The 12,613-nt window shown below is 39.5% G+C and overlaps 1 protein-coding gene across 8 annotated transcripts in view; it reads left to right on the plus strand.

Moving 5' to 3' along the window:
- The first annotated feature begins 607 nt into the window (after window positions 1–607).
- The window catches only part of DGKB (diacylglycerol kinase beta), an 824,229-nt gene continuing 812,223 nt past the window's right edge, over window positions 608–12,613 (plus strand). For 6 of the 8 annotated variants that reach the window (XM_070470752.1, XM_070470765.1, XM_070470784.1 and 3 more), the window contains exon 1: window positions 1,025–1,366. The gene's annotated coding sequence lies outside the window, so the exon portion shown is untranslated. Of the gene's footprint in view, window positions 889–1,024; window positions 1,367–12,613 lie in introns of those variants that run through there. The other 2 variants (XM_070470763.1, XM_070470758.1) reach the window with 2 other exon arrangements.

A 12,613-nucleotide genomic window follows, 5' to 3' on the forward strand; every position in this document is an offset into this window, starting at 1 on the left:
AACACATTGAAATCACAGTAGATGTATCACAGGGGAGCTGAGAGACACCCGGGGGGCATGTATATCAACATTCTCTGCATTTAAGCTGTTAAACAAGTTCCTTAAAAACTGTCTGGCTTTGCACACATTTTGTAAAGCAGGCATGCTTTTTTTACCGACATATTTTTATTACCCCCCCATGCATTATTTTATACACATAGCTCAGAACTTTCATTTTTACCTGTGCCCCAATTGGTTAGACATATGTACAACTCTTTTAATATTGGCCTACTCTCCCCCATCGTTTCCTTCATCCTCATCCATCCCCCAATCACCTGTTCCCAGGTTACCAAGTCCGAATATAGAAAGAGGGTGCAGCTGCTAGTTTTCAGAAGTGGGTTAGGCAGGTCATTGATGAACAATGACCCATCAAGGACTATGGTTGGCTGAAGCGAGAGGCAGACAGGTATCAGGTTTCCTGTTGGAGGGGAATTGCATTCTGAATGGTAGTAATTGCGGTGAATCAAGCTCAGAGCTTCTACGACAGCCACTCTACCTGTCCAGCCTCCTCCCTTGTCTTATAACTGCTCCAGCAGTGAAATAGCCCTGGAGCACCGTCTCCTGCCTCCTTTCCCCCGAGTTCCAACAGCAGTAGTAGCAACAGCAGCGGTAGAAGCGGCAGCCAGAGATAGGCAAGGCTGTTGCTTGCAGCCGCTGCGTGGATCGCCTCCTCCTCGCTGCACACACACACACACGCGCACACACACACACACACACACACACACACACACACACACTTCAATATCAACGCATCTTGCTATAAATCAAGGACGCAAAGACACGAGAGAAGAGCATTAGTCATGGACAACAGGTATTTCATCTCTGACAAATTCCTCCTGATGCTTATTGGTATGGGTAATAAAATAATCATCCGTGATACCTAGTGGGAGCCTGGAGGCGGCCGCGGTGGAGGAGGGGGGAAGTGGGAGGAGTGAGGCGTGGGGAGGGGGCTGCCAAAGATGACTTGGAGGCTCCGGAAACCTCCAGCTTTCAGCCTCCGCGGTTTTTGAGTTGCAAATTGTCAGGAACCGGGAGGCTGCCGGCAGCCCGTGTTGTTGACTGGAAGTGGATTTCCATCTCTCAGACACTAGTTAGACTGGGCCGGGTGTTCTGGAAGGGGGGTGGAAGTGGAGAGGAGGAGATGCTGTGAGCAGAGTTCTTGAAGCTCCACTCCTCTGGGGAAGCCGAGCTGTGAGGGAGCCTTCTGACTGAGCGGAGCGTGTGAATTGGAAGGGATCCTGTGAGCCGGCGAGTCCCGGCTCCTCTCCGGAAAAGCAGTCGCTCTGGCTTCAGAGCTGTGGCCAGGCTTCGCCTGCATCACACTGCAGTAAGTTCAGCTCGACACGGCTGGTAATTTGAGTGGCTTCTGGGTATGTGGTGCGGGGGGAAGGGAAGCTGACCAGAAATGGCGAGGAAAGTTAGAAAAGCAGAGCTTTGGATTCTCCACGAGATATTAAATCGGTTTGTCTCTTTGACTTCTGTCCTAGTTATGCTGTAATCGAGTTACTCTCAGTTAGGTGCCTACGGACACTGATTGTCGGGTAGGTCTGCAGGAAGCACCCTGTTTGTGGTGCTTTTCGGCAGCACCACTGGTAAATGCGTTTTCTAGATTTACTTAAGAGAGTGGGCTTCTGAAAGTTACTAATGGATAACAGCTTGCATTTTCAACAGAAAATGTGTGAGGAGGCTGGCTTAGATTTTCAAATGCCCAGTTAATTAAGTTTCATTCCAGACTTATTCCTAACCTGTAAAGAAACCATCAAACAAAACAAGAGTCTTTGATTTACTTAAGAGGTGAAGTAGGTCTTTAAATAATTGCTAGGCGACACTGAAGATATGAGAAACATTCAAGTACTCTATAGTGGGTACAGGATTCCCCCACTTTCTTACTACTGCAATAATCTCTTCCACTTGCTAAACGGTGCCTTCTTTGAAATTTCTAAGTGTTGGTTTATTGCATACATGGACTTCTACTTAGATCCAAGCAGCATTGTGTTCACTGGCAAAAAAAAAAAAAAAAAAAAAAAAAGGCTTAAAAAAACTTAAAAAAAACAATGACTTCTACTGGCTGCTCAAATTGCAGATAACCAACTTTTAAAAGGAGGTAGAAACAGGTCAGACCATTGTAAAGCAAATGACCAAATGAATGTGAATACAGGCAGAACATGAAAGGTCTTTTTCAAAAAGGAAACCAGGAATAATCTAAGAACACTGGGGTATTTCTAACCAGGTCCTCTTTTACACTGACTAGATTTTTATAATGGAGAAAAAAACGGGACTCTTTCCAGCAGAAAGAATATGTCACAAAAATACTAGACTTAGCTACAGGATCGTTGAAGACAATACTATGTTACTATAGTTTTCTCCAAGAACTATTAATGGAAAAGCAGAGGTTATCCAAAACAGAATCCAGAATTTTGAGCTGAACACTTTCAAGTACTGCCATAAATTCTATAGGTGGAAACGGGTGTCAAAACCTTATGAAGCAACTATTGTGAAATGTAAAGTAATCTGAATTCTCCATTATTAGAAAAGAGGAAACAAAAGATCAGACTTTTCCAATTATTTTAGTTTAATAATCTCCAAATATTTTAGTTTTCAGTTTTATCAATATTTCTCTAAGCACCTAATCTTGTTTTATTATAAACATATTCTGAATATAATTTAATTACTTTGTCTACACTTAGGGATCTCCAGGTATATTTGTGTTCTTATCGCAATACCCAGCTTGTTGGGGGTAATCCATCCCATACATGCATAATTACTCAGTGCAAAAAAACTTATATCACAAAGTCAAATATAATCCAGGGGATATATGTGTTATGATAGTGCATGCATGATGGTGGTTAAAGTTTTTCGCAAAAATGAAAAAAAAAAACACATCTATACAAAGACTGTAAGAATATGTTTGTGATGAGTTTATAAGTAGTTCCCAGATAACTCTAGAATAAATCATTACCCAAACCTCAAGAATTTTGCTGCTGCTGCTGCTAAGTCACTTCAGTTGTGTCCGACTCTGTGTGGCCCCATAGACGGAAGCCCACCAGGCTCCCCCGTCCCTGGGATTCTCCAGGCAGGAACACTGGAGTGGGTTGCCATTTCCTTCTCCAATGCATGAAAGTGAAAAGTGAAAGTGAAGTCGCTCAGTCGTGTCTGACTCTTAGCGACCCCATGGACTGCAGCCTACCAGGCTCCTCCATCCATGGGATCTTCCAGGCAAGAGTACTGGAGTGGGTTGTCATTGCCTTCTCTGCAAGAATTTAGCTAAAGAGAATAAAAATCAGCCTGAGAGCCTGGTTGAAACTGTTAAGAATTTAGATTGAATAGGAATCCTTCAGGATTTCTTTAAAGAAAAAACTTAGGCAGGTGGTATTAAGTTTGGGGAATACCTTTGCTTGGTATTTTGGTTGTCCTGTTGGTAAACAAACCTCGCCATTTTTGGAATAAAATAATTATTTTAAAGTTTAAACCATTGGTAAGATTTGCTGGAACAGAGTCTGAACTAGACGAGTATCCTGTGACTCATGCTTTTCCCTGCACACGTGAAAGAAGAAGAGTTGTGGCCAGACAAGCCAGACGAAGATCATCTGGTCCCTCAATCTTATTCTGCCTACCAATCACGACTGTGATATTGATATCTAGGCTTGAAATGATATTTTAAGAATATCCTTTCCTGGGTGCTTCTCTTCCTGGCTGGACTCAGGAATAGAACTGTACTTATGTATGCTTGGACTCTAGCATTATTCTCTTTACAAGAGTAACACCTTTAGCTTAGAAGCCCTTGCCTGGAGGAAGCTCTAGACAAGATATTGGAGAAGCCTCTTCCTATTGTTCCTCTTGCATCTATGGCATTTTCTTGCTCTTGCAAAACACCAACACAAAATATGACCTCCAGTAAGAATCCCACGCACCTGTTCATCCTTGGGTATTGACTGTGAAGTAGGTTCAACTCCTTGCTAGCTCCTTAAGTTATTTGCATGTATGGCTTCCTCACCATGTAAACCATAAGAAGTTCCTGGTTATGGTGAGTGCAGTAATGGCAGGACTTAGGTTCAGCACTTTGTTTATTTGCTTTATAATTGTAGTCAATTTACAGTATGAGTTTCAAGTGTATAACATAGTGGTTCAGTATTGTTATGATTGCATTCCATTTAAAAATTCTAAAATGTTGGCTGTATAACCCGAGCTGTATATTACACCTTTCTATTTTATTTATTTTAAACCAAGTAGTTTGTACCTTCCCCTGTCTTGCCCTTTTAAAGGTTAAGCACTTTGAATATGTTTTCTCACTTATAGGATAAGAGCTACAGGAGAGAGATGGCATTCTCTCCCATTTATAAGAAATTCAGCCCCAGAGGGAATAAGCAAATTACCAAAGGAACATATTTAGTAAATGGTGGGCTTGGATTAGCCCTCAAGTGTGACTAGCTCCAACTCTTCATCACTTTGTCACTTTGTTTTATTGCAACGGTACTCTACCATGGATCAAGTGGAATGAGCTTATTGTTTTATGGATGGTGTGGGCTCAGAGTGTTTGAAAAATTATATCAGTCAAGAAAGAACTCTCAGCTTTACTGATACCAGATTGAATCTGCTTAAATTGGAACCTAAATTGACCCCAAAACCAAATTTGGCGTACTTTACAATTCCAATTTCAGTGTTCTGCTCTGGCTTCATGAATCATGAAAATGAAGCCGAGGGCATCTTTGCTGGGAAGAACGATGATGGAGTTAATGTGGGAGTAAAATAAGGATATCACATGGTTGGAGGCTGGGCTGAGACCTTGTCTAGATTCTGTGCTCTGAGGAACTCTAAAAAACAAGCTATTTGGGCTGTGTGTGGGGTGGGGATGTTTAAAGGCACAGATAAAGCAGAGAATCAAAATATCTCCTTAAATAGGTCTGATTATAAAAATTAGATTAGCCTTGTGTTCAGGTAATCTCCTTTGCGTGTGTGTGCATGTATGTGTGTTTAAGAGTAAAAATGATGATTCAAAGAAAAGTAGGGAGAAAGACTAGATGATGACTGAAGAGGTAAAACAGTGCTTGGAAATATCACTGGCTCTTGCATAATCACCTTCTGAAAATTTGCCAGGAAATGAAAGGCCATCTTTAACTGGTGAGGATAAAAGCAAAATGGTTCATTTAGGTAAAATTTGAAGTGTTAAGGAGAATAACATGATTACTGTCATTTGTCGTCTCATCATAGAAGACAAATACTAACAAGGAATAAAATGAAAATGTTATGGGCATAATGCCAAACAGTATTTTAAGATTGGTCTTTCTCAGCATGCTAAATTTAAACAGCTGAAATTCTTTTTTTTTTAAAGTATTATCTGAGTCAACAATTGGAAATGAAGAATTTGCCTTGTAACAGGGAGTCTGTATCACATTTTAAGTTTAAAACACAATGTCCTTGACTTATTTATTTCTTATTGGCAATATGCCAATCACTACAGATTAAGGAGCACAAAAGCTGTCATCTTCAAAATCAATGTATAAATGTATATGCTCCATAAAGAAAGGTGATGCTATTGAACTGCTGTCATATATCTGTATGGTGATGGGGCTTTGCAAATACATTCATGATGTCAAGCCCAGTTCTTTCTCTTTTCTTTGTCATTTGTGATACTGCAGGTAGAGATCTGGAATAGAGTTAGTTTCAAGGGTTGATTTTTTAATGTGGTGCCTTGGCTTTCTTGCCCTCATATTTTAAAAATAGCGACAGTAACTTTTATCATGTGCTTCCTACATGCTAGTTGCTTGTTTAAGCATCTTTGAGCATTTAATCTTGAAAACACTCATATGGGATAATCCTATTATCATCATCATTTCCATTTTATAAAGGAGAACACTGAGGCACAAAAGGATTAAATGACTTACCACCCACAGTTAGAGATTAGGATCCAGCTGGGATGGGAACCCATCTGGACAGTCTGGCTCTAGAGCCCATGCTTTTAACCAAAAGCTCCAAGTCTGCTCTTATCACTGGTTTGTTATGACCCTGCATGTTGCAAGCTATTTGTTCATCTCTTTTGTCTCTGCTTGTGGCTATTTTTGGGCTTTCCTGGTTGTTCAGATGGTAAGGAGTCTGCGTGCAGTGTAGGAGACCCAGGTTTGATCCCTGGGTCAGGAAGATCCCCTGGAGAAGGCTATCTCTGTCTACCACTTCTTTCTGGATACAGTCTGTCTATTAGGTTTTACCTGATGATGCATCTCTATCTCTTAAGCTTCTGCTCTAGTATCATGACCTTCTTGAATTCTGTTTGTATTCTACCCCTGGCCCCACTGTCCTTCTCAATGGTTCCACTGAAATGTGTGCTTGACTTTGAAATTGAATATGCCACAGAAGGTTGAAATAATCTTATCTACATTAAGGAAGGAAACCAAGCCGTTTTTATCTCTGGGACTTCAGTGCTGCAGATAGCGTCTAATACATTATTGGAGTTCAATAATAACTTCAATAATAAGTTACACTTTTGGTACACTGAATTCAAAGCTCTAATTCAATTCTATGGAAAAAAAAAAAAAGACAGCCCCTTTCACAGGCTTTGTTGCTGTTCAGTCGCTAAATCGTGGCTGCCTCTTTGCGACCCTGTGAACTATAGTCTGCCAGGCTCCTCTGTGTTCCTCAGGCAGGAATACTGGGGTGGGTTCCATTTCCTTCTCCAGGGGATCTTATTGGCAGGCAGATTCTTTATCACTGAACCACCAGGGAGGCCCTTCACAGGCTTTACCCTCTGCAAAAAAAGGCTAGAGAATAGTCTTTCAGTTGTTAAGTTGTAAGGTCTGAGCCACGCAGTATATTTTAATACATTGAACTCATAATTATTGTAAAATTACTCACAAGATATTTCTCACCCTGTCTGGAATTGCATATCTAGAACATAAGAGATAATGTTTTGTGATATGATAGATGTCATACTTCCAAATCATAATATTGAAATTTTTAATGATATCTAGTTTATGGTACTAATGTATTTTTAAGGGGGAAAACAAATATTACAATAAGTTATTCATTAAAAATGTTTTGCTCTGTGGGACAATAAAGTTGTGAAATGGTGCTTTTTATAAATTGTTTGTTGAACTCTTTTTTTCTTTTTAGGAAAAGTCTTGAGGCTTTGAGTCAGTCATTGCTCAAAAATATTGAGTCATATCTGTGACCAGATGATAGAAACTTGACTACCACTAGAGAAAAATGAAGAAATGCATGAAAGTGAAAGTTGCTCTGTCATGTCTGACTCTTTGTGACCCCATGGACTATACAGTCCATGTAATTCTCCAGGCGAGAATACTGGAGTGGGTAGCCTTTCACTTTTCCAGGGAATGTTCCCAACCCAGGAATAGAACCCAGTTCTCCTGCATTGTGGGTGGATTCTTTACCAGCTGAGCCACAAGGGAAGCCTGGATAATGGTGGGAAAATCAAACCCCATTTCTTCTCCTCCAAAAGAAGCATTTTTTGTTTATGGGATAATTTGGGTTTTACTTGTTAAATGATTTTTAAAATTTCTTTTAGTAAGTATGTAAATATTATAACAATGTGAACTAGATGGACATCACATAAGGCTTTCCAAAATACAATATTTTTATTAAAAATATCATCTTAGGTCAAATGATTCTATTTCAGTCTCTTCCTAATCCACATGAATTAGTTATGAAATATTAAATTATAACCAGGAAAAGGACAGACGGAATGAGAAGTGCGGTAGCTATTTAAAATCTCTTTGAAATTCTGTCAACAGAATAATCTCTGGATAAGCTTACCCCACTGAGGTGGCTAGGCCTTCTTTGTAATATAATTACAATTAAGTTGAAAGAATCTTAGCTCATTTCATAGTTTGATGATTCATCTTGAAGATGTGGAGAAGTTGACTCCATGTATAATTTCTGAACATGCAACAATGCTCATTTGAATTTCATTATTCCCTTCTTAGACACTATGATCGGAGAAGGCAATGTCACCCCACTTCAGTACTCTTGCCTGGAAAATCCCATGGACGGAGGAGCCTGGTAGGCTGCAGTCCATGGGGTCGCGAAGAGGCAGACACGACTGAGAGACTTCACTTTCACTTTTCACTTTCATGCATTGGAGAAGGAAATGGCAACCCACTCCAGTGTTCTTGCCTGGAGAATCCCAGGGATGGGGTCGCATAGAGTTGGACACGACTGAAGTGACTTAGCAGCAGTAGCAGCAGACACTATGATATAGGGATTAAAACTTACACTTTATATTCAAATTGCCTAGCTGCAAATCTTTACTACTTGGATGACATTGAGCAAGTTAGTTAAATTCTATGCTTTAGATTTCTCTTTGAAAAGCAGGGATAAATGAAAATGATACCCACTTCATAGAATTAAATGATTTAATCATGCAAGGGTCTGAGAACAGAAGGTACATAATAAATATTTAAAAGTATCAGTTATTTATTATTTCCTATTAAGTTTGGAGATGTTGTCTCAGGTAAAGAATGAAGTATCAATAACAGAGAAAATATTTGAGATAAAATTTAAATCTAAAAGTAGTTTTTATTTTAATTTTATATTATTAAAATATGACTCATAAAATCTATTGAATGTTATAATCAACATTCTCTATAGAGAGTCTTCTTATTTTTCCCAAAAGGGTTTCACTGAATTATAAAAAATGGTAACAGTTAACCCAGATCATTTAAATAGCACATGTAAGCACCACCCATAGAGTGGCTGGCAAAATTTTAATTCACCTCCTCTTAACTAGAATCATAATAAGAGGTCTTTCATTTTCATTCTTCTTCTTAAAAATATAGTCACAGCTATCCCACTCCAGTATCATGCCTGGAGAATTCCATGGGCAGAGGGGCCTGACAGGCTAAGTCCATGGGGTTGCAAAGAGTCGGACACAACTGAGCGACGAACACACACACATCATTCATTTAAGGTACAGGATGATATTCTGTTTTCATTGATATTGACTGTTCTGCTGTTTATCCCCAAGCCTGCTGGGAAATGTGACCTCTTCTGCGAGGAGACTGATTCCTCCCTAGATCAGCTCCTTTTGAATTAGATGAAGTGGAAAGAGGAGGAAACAGAGGTGCTGTGCAAAAGCTTTATAGGATCCTTGACCTGAAAACAGACTTCAAGCACAAAAGATGAGTTTGTAGTTTATTCAGCAAGCTGTTTTGCTGAGACAGAGAATGTAAGGAAAAGTTCTTCCTGGGCTTTTGACCAAGGAATCCCTTTGCTGGTTCCTTAATCAAAAGACATAAGAGCTGGGGAATTCTCACTTGTCTGCCCTTTGTAGTATATGTTGTAGAGATTGTCAGCAACACAGCGATTTCTGGGAAATTTAAGGGTCAGTAGACATAATTATTAAAACCATCTCCTTTAGAAACACAACTCCTAATACCATGACACTGGGCTCTATTTCATCTCTCAGTCATGGATGGGCTACTGTCCTTGGCAGGCACTGGGCCAGACTCAGGGGAGGCAGTGGAAAATAATAGACAAGTTCCTACAGTACTGAACTCATTTCATTGAGAGAGAAACAGGAAGCAGATACACTAAACAAAGACACCAGGGCATGATTTATTGTTGTGGTTGTTATTGTTGTAATACATGCTATGAAAAAAACTAAAAGCTGAATTAGAGAACAAAGATCCCATTTACTGGAGGACAAACTGGTTTCAAGACCCAGAAGAACTACTCCCCCCACCCCACCTTGCTTTTTTTTTTTTTTCTTTTCCATTATAGAACAAATTTCTGGTGTTTACAGTGACTAGAAGGGGATTATACACCTGAGATAATCCTTAAAACCAAGACAGATGAACTCATGGTGAATCAGAATTTCAGAATTATTGAGCAAAACATTTTCATTGAGGCAAAAACATGACTCCCACATTGCTTTTCCCTTTACCTTTATATTATAGGATTATTCAGCTCGTGCAGCTTTTAAAGATGAGAAAATGCAAGTACTTAATGTTGCTTAGTAACTTCTCTTGCCTGTCATTTTGGGCTGCATATAAACAACTCGTAACTTCCCCACACTTGTCCCAAATTACTAGAATCGGGAAAGAGCACACAGGCTGATGAGTCATTTTGCAATCCTGTTGTTCCCCTAATAAGAGTTCTGATTACCAGGATGGGTGCTTTATTGTTATATAATGTTATTTGCCACCCCATATGTCAGAACTTTCTGTTTGGCAAGTAGAGTTTCCTTCCCTATAACACATGGAAGAAAGCAAAGCATAAACGTCTTTCATGGGAGGGCTGTTGTTTTGTTTTGGGTCCTTGGTTTTAAATGTGCTCTATCCAAAGTGTACTAGACAGCATTTTGTGGGAGTAAAGTGGTAAGGTTTTTGAGCTTTAAATGGGGATTCTGTTTTAGAGCTATGAATGCTTCTATCATTCAAACTACCTGCATAACTGTCTGGTGGCACAGCTGGTGTTGAGTTAACTATATTATCTTAGTGTGCTAAGTCACTTTAGTCATGTCCTACTCTCTGCAACCCTATGGACTATAGTCCGCCAGGCTCCTCTGTCCATGGGATTCTCCAGGCAAGAATACTGGAGTGGGTTGCCATGACCTCCTCCAGGGGATTTTCCCAACCTAGAGATTGAACCTGTATCTCTTATGTCTCCTCCATTGGCAGCTGGGTTCCTTACCACTTAGCACCACCTGGGAAGCCCGTGTTATCTTTATAAGCACACTTTCAAAAAAACCCAAAAGAATGGTTTCAATGTGGCTGTAATAATTTTCCCATTCTATTGGTTGAATTTTTGAAATTAATACCTTTGCAAAAAAGAAAACACTAAGAATCTGTTAGACTTGATGTATATGTCAGTAGAATGGTAGTACTATGTTGATCAAAATTTCTTTTCTGCTAAGAAGTGTCAGACCTCTTTTGAAGGAGTTATACGTTGATGAGTATTCTGGGTGGGGGATGCCCCATACCCTCTGGGTCTTTGACATCTGTTTTGCTGACCCTAGTAAGTTAAAATCCTAACTATCTCAAGACATAAGGAAAAATTGTCTGAGAAATACCCATGTGTTTTAAGAGAAGAAAAGGGAAAAGGAAGCTTTCCGTATCTAAACGTTGTTTAGTTGCTCAGTTGTGCCTGACTCTTTTGCAACCTCATGGACAGTAGCCTGCTAGGCTCCTCTGTCCATGGGATTTTCCAGGCAAAAATACTGGAGTGCATTGCCATTCCTTCTCCTGCGGATCTTCCTGACCCAGGGATCAAACCCACATCTCCTGCATCGGCAGGCAGATTCTTCACCACTCTGCCACCTGGGAAGCCCATCTACACATTAAGCAAAGTTAAATAGTTTTCTCTATTAAGGATGTCTTACAGTTCTTCAGGTGCAAGTGTGTGTTAGATTCTCTTGGAATGAGATTTAGTACAAACTTCCTTGACCTTATTTAATCACAGAATCCCTCTTTACAGAAATATCTATTAATATATACTTGAAAACCCCAGAACACAATGTGTTGTTCTAATTTTCAAGCATCTACCATATATCAGATTAGTAAGTTCTGGGAAGAATATTATAAATAGAATCTGGCCCTAACATTAAGTAGCTTCTAAATTGGGTGTTGCGGGAAGACACATGGATGTAGAAGTTGTAATATCATGGTCTATGTGCAGCAATAAAAGTAGATGCAGAGGATTACCTGATTGCTATAGGAGATGAAGAAATAAGACACTAAGAAATTAATCACAGATCATTTAGAGCTTGAGTTGGGTCTTGAAGGAAATTTGGAATTTATCAAAAAAAAAAGGACAATAAAAGTATTCACAAGGATATATTCACAAGAGATCATTATTCTTTTACCCTTACGTGGAAACCAATATTGCTTTCATTCACCCAGCACAACTCTTGAGTGAACAGTTGGCTACATGAATAAAGAGATGAGAGCAGCAAACATGGAAAGAGATATATACATTTTGTGGTACAGACGGTAATTCATTCCTTTGGAATAGATAATAATTCATGAGACAATAATGTAGAATGAGAAAGAAAATGATTTAGGGAACAAATCTTGATGAATTCTAATATTTTTGAGTGTCTTAGAGTAGATGGGATTGTGAAGAGGAAATTGAATTGTCGCTGAGGAGGAAAACAGTGAGAGATTTGTGGCATCCCAAAGACCAGAGAAAAACCTCCCACAAGAAAGATGAAGTGTTCATAGCTGCCAGATGTTGCCGAGAGGTTAAGATGAGGAGTGAAAAAAAAAAAAATCCTTGGATTTGAACACAGGGTGCTCATTGCTGATCTTACTTAGCTAATGATGTGGTTGGGGTGAAGCCACATGAAAAATGTGTGAGGGATTGAGGAGGAGCTCAGGAAATGGAGAAAGAGTGACTCATGGTACATGTCTGTCTACAAAGCTTTTGAGAAAAGATAGGCTGATTCCGAAGAATCATAGAAATTTGAGGAAGCTTTTTCTTTTCTATGTGGGAGATTCTTGAGCATGTTTACATAACTATGAGATGTTGAAATAATTAAAATGTAGAAGCTAAAGGGATGTTTGATGGATACCGCAGAATGTGGAACTGAGCTGGTGACTTGGACCACGAGTAACATTCTCTGTAA

Source organism: Odocoileus virginianus, chromosome 1 (genome assembly GCF_023699985.2).
Source record: "Odocoileus virginianus isolate 20LAN1187 ecotype Illinois chromosome 1, Ovbor_1.2, whole genome shotgun sequence".
Lineage (NCBI taxonomy): Eukaryota > Metazoa > Chordata > Mammalia > Artiodactyla > Cervidae > Odocoileus > Odocoileus virginianus.